We start from the raw sequence: 12,958 nt of genomic DNA on the forward strand, positions 1-12,958 counted from the left end.
ATACACACATGGTTATTTTTCTAACCTAAGAAATAAGACCAATCAAAGACTCCGACTTGTCCGTCAGTTTGGCTCCCTGGCTGGACACCCGGGACATATTGTCAGACATTTTCTTCTGAAGGAACTTATCTGCCGGTTTGAGAAGCTCTTCCGACACGATGAGGGTGATGAGGCACAAGAACTGTAGGTAAATGTCCAAAGATTAGGGAGGGTAACCATGTGTGGTTCATGGATGCTGCCACTTGAACAAGTCTGCTGCTTACTCGGTGCAGTTCTACCTTAAAAAAATATCAAGTCGACTTGATACTGCTCTGCGGTCGATATCGTTCATCCATAATATAGGAATTTTCAGTTCGATCGACAGCTTTTAAGGATTCTTATGGATTCCATGAGCTCTAATGGATTCATCAAACTTTGAGCCTGTTCCTGCCAACAGGTAATACGTTACAGGATAGTACAAGCTGCTAATCGAAGTATGGGAGTTACGTTTGCACATCACTGTGAGAAACAAGCGTAGCTTACGTGTTAGCTTACGTGTTAGACTCAAGCTGCCCTGCCAACTTAGGCCATGTCGACGATGACCCCGAGTAAAATCGAGATATTAGATTATTCATTTTGAAAACAAAAATCGCATTCTAATATTTCATCGTATTGCTATCTCTACTGTTTATTAGTAGATAATTCTGTATGATGCAAATGCTTGTCCAAGAGCGGTAATAATCATTAACGAGTCGTGGAACGCATGTGACAGACAGCTTGTGCCATTTGATTTTTTTTTTTTCCACCAACCAGGTACCTACAGGAAGACAGGCTCGGAAGGGGCCAGATGCTTCTATCAGTGCGCGATATGTTCCACCACAACTGAGGGTGTTAGTCACAGTGGACTAACTTTTAAGGGTGTTGGTTACCGAAGCAGTGCAACCTCATACGCTTGCGCTCGGTCAAATTATGGCATAGAAAATGTTCGCTGTCGACAAGTTTGAGAATCAGGCTTTAACTGTGGTGGAAATTGATCTGTAATAATTTTGGTCCCTTTTCTTATAACTGTAGACTGGCAAAAGACAGGGATTACTAAATTGTCAGCGGTGACTTGTTACCCTAAGATGGCAGGCAAGTGGTTGTCGATCGTGTGCAGGGACATTGTGTTAGCTTTTTACATGATTTAGTTTGGTAAGAAATGTGAGTTATTAGAGTCTTGACTCGCTAAAAGAGTACGGAAACATTTGTTCACGCTATTCAAAACATTGAACATAAGAATGTGCGTAAATAGGTTGGAAAAGTTTAAGCCTAAACATTTGATCTATATTATGAAAATGGTAATGGAAATACGTTACTTCATTTCCAACAATTTGTTCATAAAGGTGTGCTTGTACTGTGAATTTGCAATAAGTGGGACACGTACGACGCAACGCATATCGGGTCGAGTTAAAGATGATAGATGGTTGCATTACCCAGTATTTGCCCTCTCTGGAGTTTCCAGAGAGGGCACAGTAAATAACCGGTAAAAAATTAAGAGAACAGGGGTATCTGAATCATTAACTGTTATTAAGATACGGCTTCTTACATATAATTTCTCCTTTATTTTCGAAAGAACTCAAGGAAATATGCGTTAAAACCGTATCAGTAGAATAGTGTATATAGTAGTTTCAATGTACTGAGATGTGATCCGACTGTGTAGACATAGCATATTACCAAACATATTAACAAAAGTTAAATCTTCCAATTTTAGACAGGAAATATATTGTTGTTAAGTCTTTATCACTTATAAGCAATTATGTAACTTGCCTAGTCACCCAGCTATCCATCCATCTTGGTCATGTTAAAAGGACCACAGGGAAATAAGCCCTATGTGTAATTAGGCTACCTTGGTTCATGTCAGGTACACTTACTTTTATCCACTGTCTGTCATTATATACTCTGTAAACATGTTCAGTCAATTTAAAATTTGCATGCAGACTGTGACAGAATAAAATATATACATCCATATACCAATTATTCGTATTTCCCACTAAACCAGTCCGTTTCGTCTGCTAAGATTTTGGCAGACGACACCCAAATTTATGCAATAGACTCTCTAAATGTAATAAGTATTGAAGAGCATCATACTAATGTTGGAGAGATTTGAATTTTTCATACTGACAATAAATCCTATGGGAGTATAGAAAGTGACAAGTGACTGTGAGGTGTTGCTTCAGGTTCCTGACGTCTATAGTCAATGTTTTGATGGAAGTTCAGTGTAGATCGCTGACCCTGGAGTATTACTAATTTAGTAAATATTTCTGACCTCACACCGTGTATGAACCTCACAATTGGACACTTAGTTTAGCTCACTGAGTTACAGTATTACAGTTGTCAAGTTCATCAGAAATCTACTCTTAAAGGATACAAGAGGATCATAGGAGCGAAGGTTGAGTAGACGAGCGAGGAGAACAAGTCTCGTTTTCTGGTCAGACCACAGTTTTCCTGCTGAATTGGTTTGACTAAACGAGGTTCAAGGCTGGACGGGGTAAGTTTATACGTTTATTTGTATTTTCATCTCCTATGAATCTATCTGAGACCCTGTCACTTGAAAATAATCTTCCAAGTTGACATTATTTGGTAGGTCGCTTGGCTAGATGTACACCGCTTAGTTACCATATGTCTTGCCATTTAAGGACATGGACATTTAGAGGTCGCTATCATATTTTTGCCGTACTGTGTTTAATGTCTGATATAATGGCCTCATAGATCTTCCTTGATTTGATACATTTTTAGGAGTAAATTACTGAAAAGTTTGCTTTCTTATTAATTGATTTTCTGCAAACTTACCCTAAAAGAAGGATGAAATATAAATATAGTCCTACCGCTGTATTTCCTTATGAAGTTGGACAAATATGGTTGTATCACATTCCATACACTTAGTTTAAGTGATTTAAACCAACACTGACTGATTTGGGGCATTTTTTTTCCTATGATGATAAGTAAGTAATAGTGGGGAAAGGAACAAGATCAAGGAAAATTTGTTGTTGATATTAAAGTAAATAAAACACATTCAGAAATCAACAGAAATTATGAAACCTCACAAAACTCTCTAGTAGTTGAGATTTATCTTGATTTTCTGTGGTATAATCGAAATGTACCTGATACAGAAGTGATTTACCATTGCACCTACTGGTAAAGATTGTAAACACTCAGCAATTGTCATGCCATATGGTTCCACGTAACATACCACATTGATGTTGGCTTATTTTTGTCCTAAATCTTGGCTGCTAGATAAGGTCTTTATAGATTTTGTTGATATGTATAAGTATTTCATCTAATTTTACGTTCAAAACCCCCATATTTCCCTTTATATCCCTCCCCACTATCCCTTATTGGAGAAAAGAAAGAATGCTCCAAATCATGTGCAGATGTCAAAATCTTTCTAACAATAGAGATTGCTTCATCTAATTCCATATTAAAATAAAGTGGCAGAACTGAAGTTTTATTAGTACTTTACCCAGAGAATTTTTTGAGAATTTTTTAGGAATCCAGGTACAAGGATTGAACGCATATGAAAAGTAATCATGTCTAGCTAAATCTGCCCTATGACTAGCTGTGCCTAATTTAACAAGGATAAATGTGTCTAAGGAAATTGGTAAATACAGTGTGGAGTTAAATGTAACAGGTCAGAGGAGTCATCTTGCATTTTGATATAAAATGAAATTATGATAAGAATAAAGGTAAATATGTACAATAGTTCAACATCAAAAATGTAGATAAACATATAATTTAAGGTTACAATATAACAAATTTTAGAATATCATTGATTTTGTACAATGATATTTTACATTATGGAGAATGGAACAAAACAGTGGATTAGGAGCATTTTCTGTCATAAGAAAATGAAAAATGAGTTGATAGTGGGGAGGGATAAGAAAATGAAAAATGAGTTGATAGTAGGGAGGGATAAGAAAATGAAAAATGAGTTGATAGTGGGGAGGGATATGAAGTTAAGAGGAAGCATGGGATTAGCTATTGTTGGTGTGGATGGAATCAATGTAGAAATTAAGAGAGTTCATGAGAACCTAACAAATTTATTTAGCTGGAGATATTCACTTTTTGGAAGTTGTTTGAAATGTATATTGTTATGGTCTCTACATTCAGTTTTTGTTGGTGTATATGTTCATCACATACACAAATGTTTTTATGTACAAAAAATGTCCCCGTAAACATTCTGCATCACATGTTGGGACATTGCAGAGGACAAAGTCATTGTCATATTTTGACTTCTGCATTGAAAATTATGGTGCATCTCAGCACCAAGTTGTGGTTTTATTTAGTTCTGTTGATTTTCATAATTGTTCATTTTTTTTATGCCTATTGTTGCCTTACTTTCCTTGATCTTCACTGTAAACCTTTGCATTAATGCTGTATTTTTGTAATATAAAAGAATAAGTTCTAGATCATGCATGCTACCATGGCCGTTATATGTAGTTTTTGAAAATAACAGATTTGGCTTTTGTGAAGTTTAAGTCGTTATCTATTCTTGTTCTGAAGGTAGCCAAGGCTTTGAAGGATAGAAAATGTGGGATTAAATTAATAGAAAACCTGTCTCAACATAAACAGGCCAAACCTAACCCATATTGAAACGTTTTAAAAGCATGCATGACATAGTCAATTTTATAGGCTGCATTGCCTAGGCACAGATTTTATTTTCTGGTATTGTTTGTGTTATGTTGAAAATTAAACAAACTCTCTGAGATTTTTGATAATGACATGATTTTTGTTTAGAACAAGTTGCTCATTATGTTTTTGTCAAGCTGATATAATTGTCTTTAATGTAAGTCAATGATAAAAAGTACTGAAATGAGAAAACCTGTGCATTTTTTTTTTTTACTCAATATATTGCCTTTCCTTCAAAAAAATGTGCTGCAATCTCTGAGATTTGGGAATATCTTGAGAGTAATCTTAATTTTTCATCACTCCATCCTCTTCCCACCCTCACAAGGACTTATAGTTCATATAGGACCCAGTGTAGTTATCACACACTTCTTAACCATATAATCATTCCTTCTAATGTTCCTCAGTTTAGTGAACACTACCACTAATATATTGCACGTTTTTACGTAAAGTAGAGCTCAGTATAGAACACCTTCTTGTGATGCTAGGTTAGAGAAAAAGCAAATCAGCATTAGGAAACCAAATGAAACCTACTTAAGTGACCTGATCCTAGTAGAAGAAGTACACAAAATTTAAATGCACATGGTAAAATATACTCTTATGGTAAGACAGTTTTTTGTTAAAATTAATACCTCTTGTTGGTAAACAAATAGGAAAGTGGTTCAGTGCTCAACAGCTAGGTGACAGCATTACTATATAAAGGTAAATGGAATAAGAATGATGGAAAGAATTAATGGAAAACATCTTCTTAGAAAGGAATATGGGGCGTGGTTGTAGATGGGGCTGTGGTTTCGGTGCATTACACATGACAGCTAGAGATTGGTTCTGAGCAAATGTGGCCTACCTTTGTTGGTTCCTGGCATTTCCTCACTATGTGTAGACCAGAATTTTACTCTTAATGGAACGAGTTATTGGGAAGAAGAAAGTTTGATTAATTGATTTCTTTCATTATTCAACCCCAGCACCCTTTTTATGGTACTCCTGCTATGAGGCTATGGTCAAGTCAGGGGAAGGGAATTGATGGACTAATTTAAAGTGAGAAGTTCCGAAACGAGACTACATGTTCTCTTTTTTGTCCATTGATGACGATGCAGCCTCTCCAAAGGTGACTTTATTTTTTGCTTATCATATGGAGGGGAAATCTGGTAAAACCATAAAAAAGTGCATACAGCATGAATGAATTTAAGAAAACTGTATTGTAAAGGGAATAGGAAAGCCCTCTGGGAGTTTATACTCTATAGAGTTTTATAATGGAAGTGGTTTAGTGGTGGTATAAATGAGTGGTTTGAAGTAAATGTGGGGGTGCATCAAAGTTCTCTGATGTTGCCATGTTTGATTTTTTATGGACAAGGAGCTATATGAGATGAGGATGTTTTAGGAGAGAAAAACATGATGCTATGATTAGATTATGTGTGGATTCCCAGCCCTAATCAGTTGTATTACTGCATGTATCCATATATTCCATAGACTGCCTGTCTTGTAAACTGTATTACTGCATGTATTCATATATTCCATAGTCTGCCTGTCTTGTACACTGTATTGTACTGCTATACACCTTGGCTATCCTACCATCTGCTTTACAGTTTACACAACTCTACCATCTTATAAGACTTTCATCCATGTGTCTTTCAGATGATTTCTTCTCATCATTTAACCTTCTCACTTGTTCATTCTTCTGTCAATCTGTTTTCTTTAATTCTAAGTATACCATGCATTTTATCCATTTATGGTGCTCTTATATTTTTTTTCTACTTAGATTTATCTATATTTACTTAGGTCACAAAATTCTTGCATCAGTTTTAAAAGTATGCCTTCATGCAAGCTTAGTACTGATTCTTTGATTAACTTGCATCCAGCTTAGTGCTCAATCTTAAATGTGCTTCCATTCACCAGAGCTTTCAGAGCAAGCCAATTTTTCTCATATGCCAGACTAGTTTCATCCTTAACTTTTCTGCTTCCATCTGCACTAAACTTTGCTCCTATGTATTCAAAATCAAAACAATTTCCAGTTCTTCATCATGCAGACTGGTCTTACAGTCTGACCTACTTTCCTTCTGAAAAAGTTGCATCTTAATTTTTTCACGTTAACCTTCAGCATCCTCTTCCTTTATACATTATCGGACTAGTCCACCATTCAGTCAAGCACTTCCACTGATTTAGCTAACTACATAGCATCCTCTTGCATATGACAACTGTGACAACGTCCATCCTCTTTCTACATGGCTATGTACCACACTTCAGGCTCTCTGCTTTGTTTTCATCTCATATAATGCCCCATCCATAAAAGCAGTAGATAACTACAGTAACATCACATAATCTTAATGCACTTCCTCATTCATTTTTTACCATTCATTCATGCTGCCTTCTACTATCATACATTCACTCATAAAAGGCCAATTCACGGCATGTTGGGACCTGTGGCAAGTCAAAGAACTTTATGTCAGTTACCTGTTAAGCTGTGCATTATTGAAGAAATTTCAAACAAATGAAAATATAATCATAATTCTTAGCTGTGCAGTATTGTATTATATATATACAGTATACTTGTGAAAAAAGTTGCTGATTTCCTTTCATGTCCTTTCAAGTTAGAAGACAGGTGAAGTTGAGCCCCCATGAAAGTTGTCTTACCTATGTCAAGATCACAACATTCTTTAACATTAGGCTCATCTTTTTGACTGTGCTTTATGAAGTTAATTTTCTGCTGAATATTTAACCACACACACATCCTTGCACCACCTTCCAACAATTATGCCAACATGCTTGTGCTGTTCTAAGCTGACATTGTGAAAAAATGACTTGTTTTTTCTGATATAGCTCAAAACCAATGAGAGCAGTCACCGAAAAACACAGTGCGGGAATAGGACAGTGAAACCAAAAGTGACTGTAGATCAGATGAGCTCCTTGTATGGTTTTTGAGGAAATCCATTTTTTTTATGATTGGAAGGTGGGATTGGCTAAGGATTGAAGGAAGTCCACGTTGTTTATCAGATAATGCATAAACATTGGTTTTTTGCATGGTCTTTCTTGACAGGACCATAACATTATTTTAGTGATATTCATGTTTCCATAATTGCTTTGTGGAATACATAAACACTGAGTGCATATTGTTACTCTTGGATTTCATGAAGTCAATGTCTGTTAGTAGTTTTATTGCTTTTTTCATCCATGGCAATCTCATGTGAAGCGTTCAGTCAGGTCTGATCTAAGATCATATTGCACAACCGAGATTCAAAGAATGATAAGGCAATCCCCAGACCCACAGCCCATAGGTGTTTGATTCCAGTTCATATGTTCAGAGATTTTGGTAATCATATACTTAGGGTGTGAAAGTATTATAACAGTATCAGTGTTCAGTCATACTGGTGGATTCTGTTCCACCTGCAGTGATCTTTTTAAAAGATGTAGTGTTACATTATGATAGTAAGGGTTTTTTGTTGGGTAATTTATTATGATTTTTTTATTTCTGATTTTATAAGAGCAGTTTGCAAAAGACTATAATTTCTCCTCAGGGGTGCAAATGTCAGATAGCTGGGTTTTTGATGGATGATTATTATTAGATTTAGATTAATCATGATAGATAGTTGAAATGATATGCTACTTGGAAATTGGGTAACTGGAATTATTCTTTACTCCCATTATAAAAGCTCTAGATACATTCAAAAGTATTCTTTGCATACCAGATACTGCAGAATTAAAACTTCCCAAAGTGGTTTACTGTTACTTTTTTATACCTTTTCTAAATAAGTAAATGCTGAGTGCACCTTTTTCTCTTAGAATGTATCTTCTCGTCATAGTGCAAAATCTGATCTCCATGCCCTCTTCCTTTCCAATACTGACTTTGTACATTGCTTACATATATATTTCCATAACATATTTCACATGAATAGGAGCTATTCTGTTATACTCCTTACGATCTGGGCTAAGTAGACATTCAATTTTCTTTCCATTTTTTTTTTTTTTTTACAAAGCTCGGAAATTACTGCATCTCTCCCAGTCGTAAGGTACCTAACCATTTTTCATACTTCCATACACACTTTTTAGACCCACACCACATGCATTCCTCATATCACACAGCACCCCTTCTATAGCCTGAGGTTTTCCATTCCATATTTCTTATTAGTCCTCATCCTTGTTTGTAATGTCTTTCTTCTCCCATATATCTGTTTTCCATTTTCATTACTTTCTGTTCACACTATGCCAATAGACCTCTCTTTTTTACCCTCATTTCTTATTAGCTCTTAGAAATATTCTATAAAACATTTATCAATTTTATTCTTAGTTACATCCATTTTTCCAGACATGTTTAATGTGCTTCCACTCCTTATGCATACATTTCTTTTACTTTTATTTATCTCTTTTCAGAATAGCTTGTTACTGTCTTTAAATTGTGACTCACTTTCTTCCCCTAAGATTTTAATTGGAATTCCTTTAAATGATACATAACATCTTTTTAACTTCTGTTCCCTGTTTTCGTGCAGGTTTAGCTTCATTTTCAAACCTCCTTTTTCCCTTGAATATTCCCTCAACTTTTGCTTCATGCTCCCATGCTGTACTCTGCACAAATCTGTACAAATTCAGATTACCTGTCCTGGAAATATATCAGACTCTCATCTCTTGACATTCATCATTTGTCCCTCTTTTTTGATTCTCATAAAAATTCACATCTTGTTTTGGGTAGTTTTAGGCACACCAGTTACATCTGAGGCTTCATATCTGCATGTAAATTCTTGTTTATCAGTTATTCTTGTTGCAGTATGATTCAGTTTACCTAACATTTTAATCATCAGTCTGAAAATGTTTGACATTGCTGTGAAGTTATCTTGTCATCAGTCTCTAAGAAAGTCACTTGACTTAAGGAAAATTTTGAGAAATAATGACAGTCCACTGTGTTTCATTGTGATCAGCCTTATGTTATGTAGCAGTTTTTATGTTCCCAGGCATGAAATTATCTTTTGTGAAAAATTATTGTATCAAGTAAAAATGTTTTCTCGATTGCTGTTTCTTGCTTTAGTGAGGTAGCACCAGGAACAGATGGAGAAAGGCCACCTTCGCTTACATTCATTCTCTGTCTGTCATATGTAATGTACCAAAGCTATAGGTCTCTATCTACAAACAGGCCCCATGGACCTCTCTATGGTTCATCCTTGGTATGGTATTTCAGTATGGTGGAGAAAAGTTGGTACCAGCAAAAAATCTTTGAACATATGTTCATATATCCTAGATGAGGTATTGCTTTTGGGAGTACAACTGTGATTTCTGTGATTTTAACAATACTTAAAGTGCTGAATATACATAGCTTCTTATGTCAGAATAATGACTAGAGAATTACACCTGTTAATTCAGTAGTATGTTGTAAAACTGTTTGTAATTGTCATTGTTAATTCTTTTTGCTTCTGATAATGGCTTAATGAATCATGATGGTGTTGGAATTGGCTAAAACTGATATATTTTATAGAGCGAAATCAAATTTGGGATACAAACTGATATTTGCTTTTAGTAGTTACTAATTTAATCTTTTTGGATAGCTTGAGAAAACTGTGTTCCATTAATGTAATAGAGATTATGCAGTAGTGATGCTGCAGCAAAAAGCAGCCCAACCCAGAAGCTAATCAGCACTATAATTAAGTTTAAGAATCTTTATTGGCAAGCATTAATTCAGGAGATTACTTATAAATTATCATGGCTGAGAAAAAAAGTGGAAATTAATAGCTGTACCTGTCTAGAAATGGGGTTGGTTAGACGGTACTATTTACTGATTATCTTCCATATGCAAAAGGCACAACTGAAGCCATCCATAGTATGCCTTCTTTAGTCAAAATAATATTTACGTTGCTGCTACAAACAAGGTTCAGGAAGCCAACTTTAAGCTTTACCCTGATTGGGAACTAACTATCCTTTGTGAATTCTTCATCCTGTTTATCACCTATTTTGTATGAATTTTTCAGCCTGTTTTTCACTTATCTTTATGGATAACATTTAGGAAGACCATGTAGGTATGTACATAGTCTAGAGTATTTTGAATGACTTCCTTACTTTTCATTTAGTTTTAACCAGTGATAGCTATGTTCATATCACCCCTACCATTTATTTTTCCTGGTTGATGCTGGTTTGCTTTGATGTGTGTTATTTGTGCAGGAGGAATTTGGTTTGATGTAGTATATAGTTCTACAAAATTAGGATACAATTTTCAGTGTATTGTAATTATGGATATATCAGGAGCTCTTCATATTTTATCATCTACTATTGAATCTTTTTTTTTTACATAGGCAAATATTACTAGACTTAAACAACCTGTATATAGAAGTGATAATTGTTACCACTTGCAAGAGGTCACAATGCAAGTGAAAATCATCCTTTGGTGAGGCTGTATCATTGGGATTATAGTCTCGTCAAAGAATGTCCCACTCCAAAGGAGTCCTCATTTCCTTGCTACTGAAAGTAATGTAGCCATAGGCTGCAGGAGTTTTTGAAATATCCTGGGTAACACCAGGATTGTGTCTTATAAAGAGGTCCAGGGGTAGTTATGAATAGATAAATGAGTAAGTGATTATTAAAACATCATTATTATCATAATTACCCCAGGATCTCTTTCTGAGAAAGAGTTTTGGTATTACCCAGGACCTGTGTACCTCTGTCTAAAGCCTCCTGCAGCCCAAGTCTATGCTGTTTTCAACAGCAGGGAGATATGGACTCCTCTAGAGTCCTTTAACATTTCATGTCCAACACATCTACCCTTTTCCTTTCTTATATGTTCAGAACCCAAGATTTACATCCATACAACTCTGTTGGAACTACTATACCTTCAGACATAACCTTCTTTCCTGAACAGATAATAACCTTTCTTCCCCACACTCCTTAATGGACTCAGGATCATAGCATCCTCTTCCATACTGTGAGATTTCAACAACCATGGCTCCATCTACTGGCAGGCAACTTCTAGGTACCTAAAGCATTCCACTTCCTCCAGGTCCTCCCCATTCAAACTTTAAACTATCTTGTGTCATCTCTCTGCCACACCCCATTACCATATCCTATTTTTGTGATAACGTACAAGTACACTGTACCCTCAGGAAAATCCCTGTCCCCCACCCATTTATATGTGCTTTATTTACCATAACCTCCATGGTTGATTCAGTAACATAGCTGTGGTCTCAACTGTTGTACCTATAATCTCTTTGAGTTTTGGTATTTTATTGTGTAGTGGGAAATAGAACATGATATATCCCAATTTTCATTTTGATGAGTTACTTTGGCTTTATTTTTTCTGTAAAAGTAGTAGTTACAGTGATCGTGGATGTGCTATCACCCCATTCAGATCTGCATTTACCAGGCAGTTGCTGATAGATAATCTGTAAAAAATGAAAGTACTATTAGTAGTGGTAGCTAGTAATATATCAAAGCCTCTGTTATTAATCCTCCATAAGTTGATTTCATGGTAATCTTAAGTAATTACTTGTAATGGTTATCTATTGTGAGATGTGAGACTCGTTTGTCTCTTGTAATCTGGCAAGATGTAAGCATTATATTGTAATTTTTTGAAATTGATTCACAATAAATGATTGGTCAGAGATTCCTTATACATTTTAACAGCAAAAATAAATCAAGGTAATCTTCATATTACATATGTATAACTGTAAATGTTGCAGATTCATGCTTCATAAGTTTAAAGCCTATTTTCATGACTGACCATGGAAATCACTTTTTCATTATTTACTTGTTATATGTTGGATATGAAATGATTCCGTAATCTGCATGCTCATATACAGATATTAGATTTTATTTCATTAGTTGATCCTTTAGAGAAAAGCGATGAAGAAAACTTTATTAATTCTATAGGGAGCTTTTCTCTGTTGGGGTTCTTGCTGCTCCAATGCTGCACTACGATCATTAACAGGCAAATTGATTCTTTTGGAGTGAGAAGTTTATTGAGATTTTACTCATTTTTGCCCATTGACAATGATACAACCTGGGATAAAGGTTTTCATTTGTGGTGTAACATCATGACCTTTTTCCCTGAAGGGGCTCCTGTGGCTTGAAGGCTGCACTACTTCTATCAGCAAATAGATGATGGACTCATTTGGAGGAAGTTCTTGATGTGTCTGTCTGTGCTTCTTTTTCTTAAGCAATGATGTAGCATTGTGGAAAGTGACTTTTCACTAATGGCGGAATGCATGTTTAGTGCCATCATATAAAGGCAAGAAGAATAAAGCTGTCTTCAAACTATAGATGTATAAATTTTTTGAGTGTACCTGGTAAGTATTATGGGAGAGTTGTGATTGAGATGGTGAAGGCATGTATAGAGCATCAGATTATGGAG

General features: G+C 35.5%; 1 long non-coding RNA gene across 1 annotated transcript in view; it reads left to right on the top strand.

The window, feature by feature from the left end:
- The first annotated feature begins 2,225 nt into the window (after nucleotides 1-2,225).
- The window catches only part of LOC139753982 (uncharacterized), a 285,933-nt gene continuing 275,200 nt past the window's right edge, over nucleotides 2,226-12,958 (top strand). The window contains exon 1 of the long non-coding RNA XR_011713794.1: nucleotides 2,226-2,506. This is a non-coding gene — a long non-coding RNA (uncharacterized lncRNA). The remainder of the gene's footprint in view (nucleotides 2,507-12,958) is intronic.

The sequence above is a fragment of the Panulirus ornatus genome, chromosome 16, assembly GCF_036320965.1.
Source record: "Panulirus ornatus isolate Po-2019 chromosome 16, ASM3632096v1, whole genome shotgun sequence".
Classification (NCBI taxonomy): Eukaryota; Metazoa; Arthropoda; class Malacostraca; order Decapoda; family Palinuridae; genus Panulirus; species Panulirus ornatus.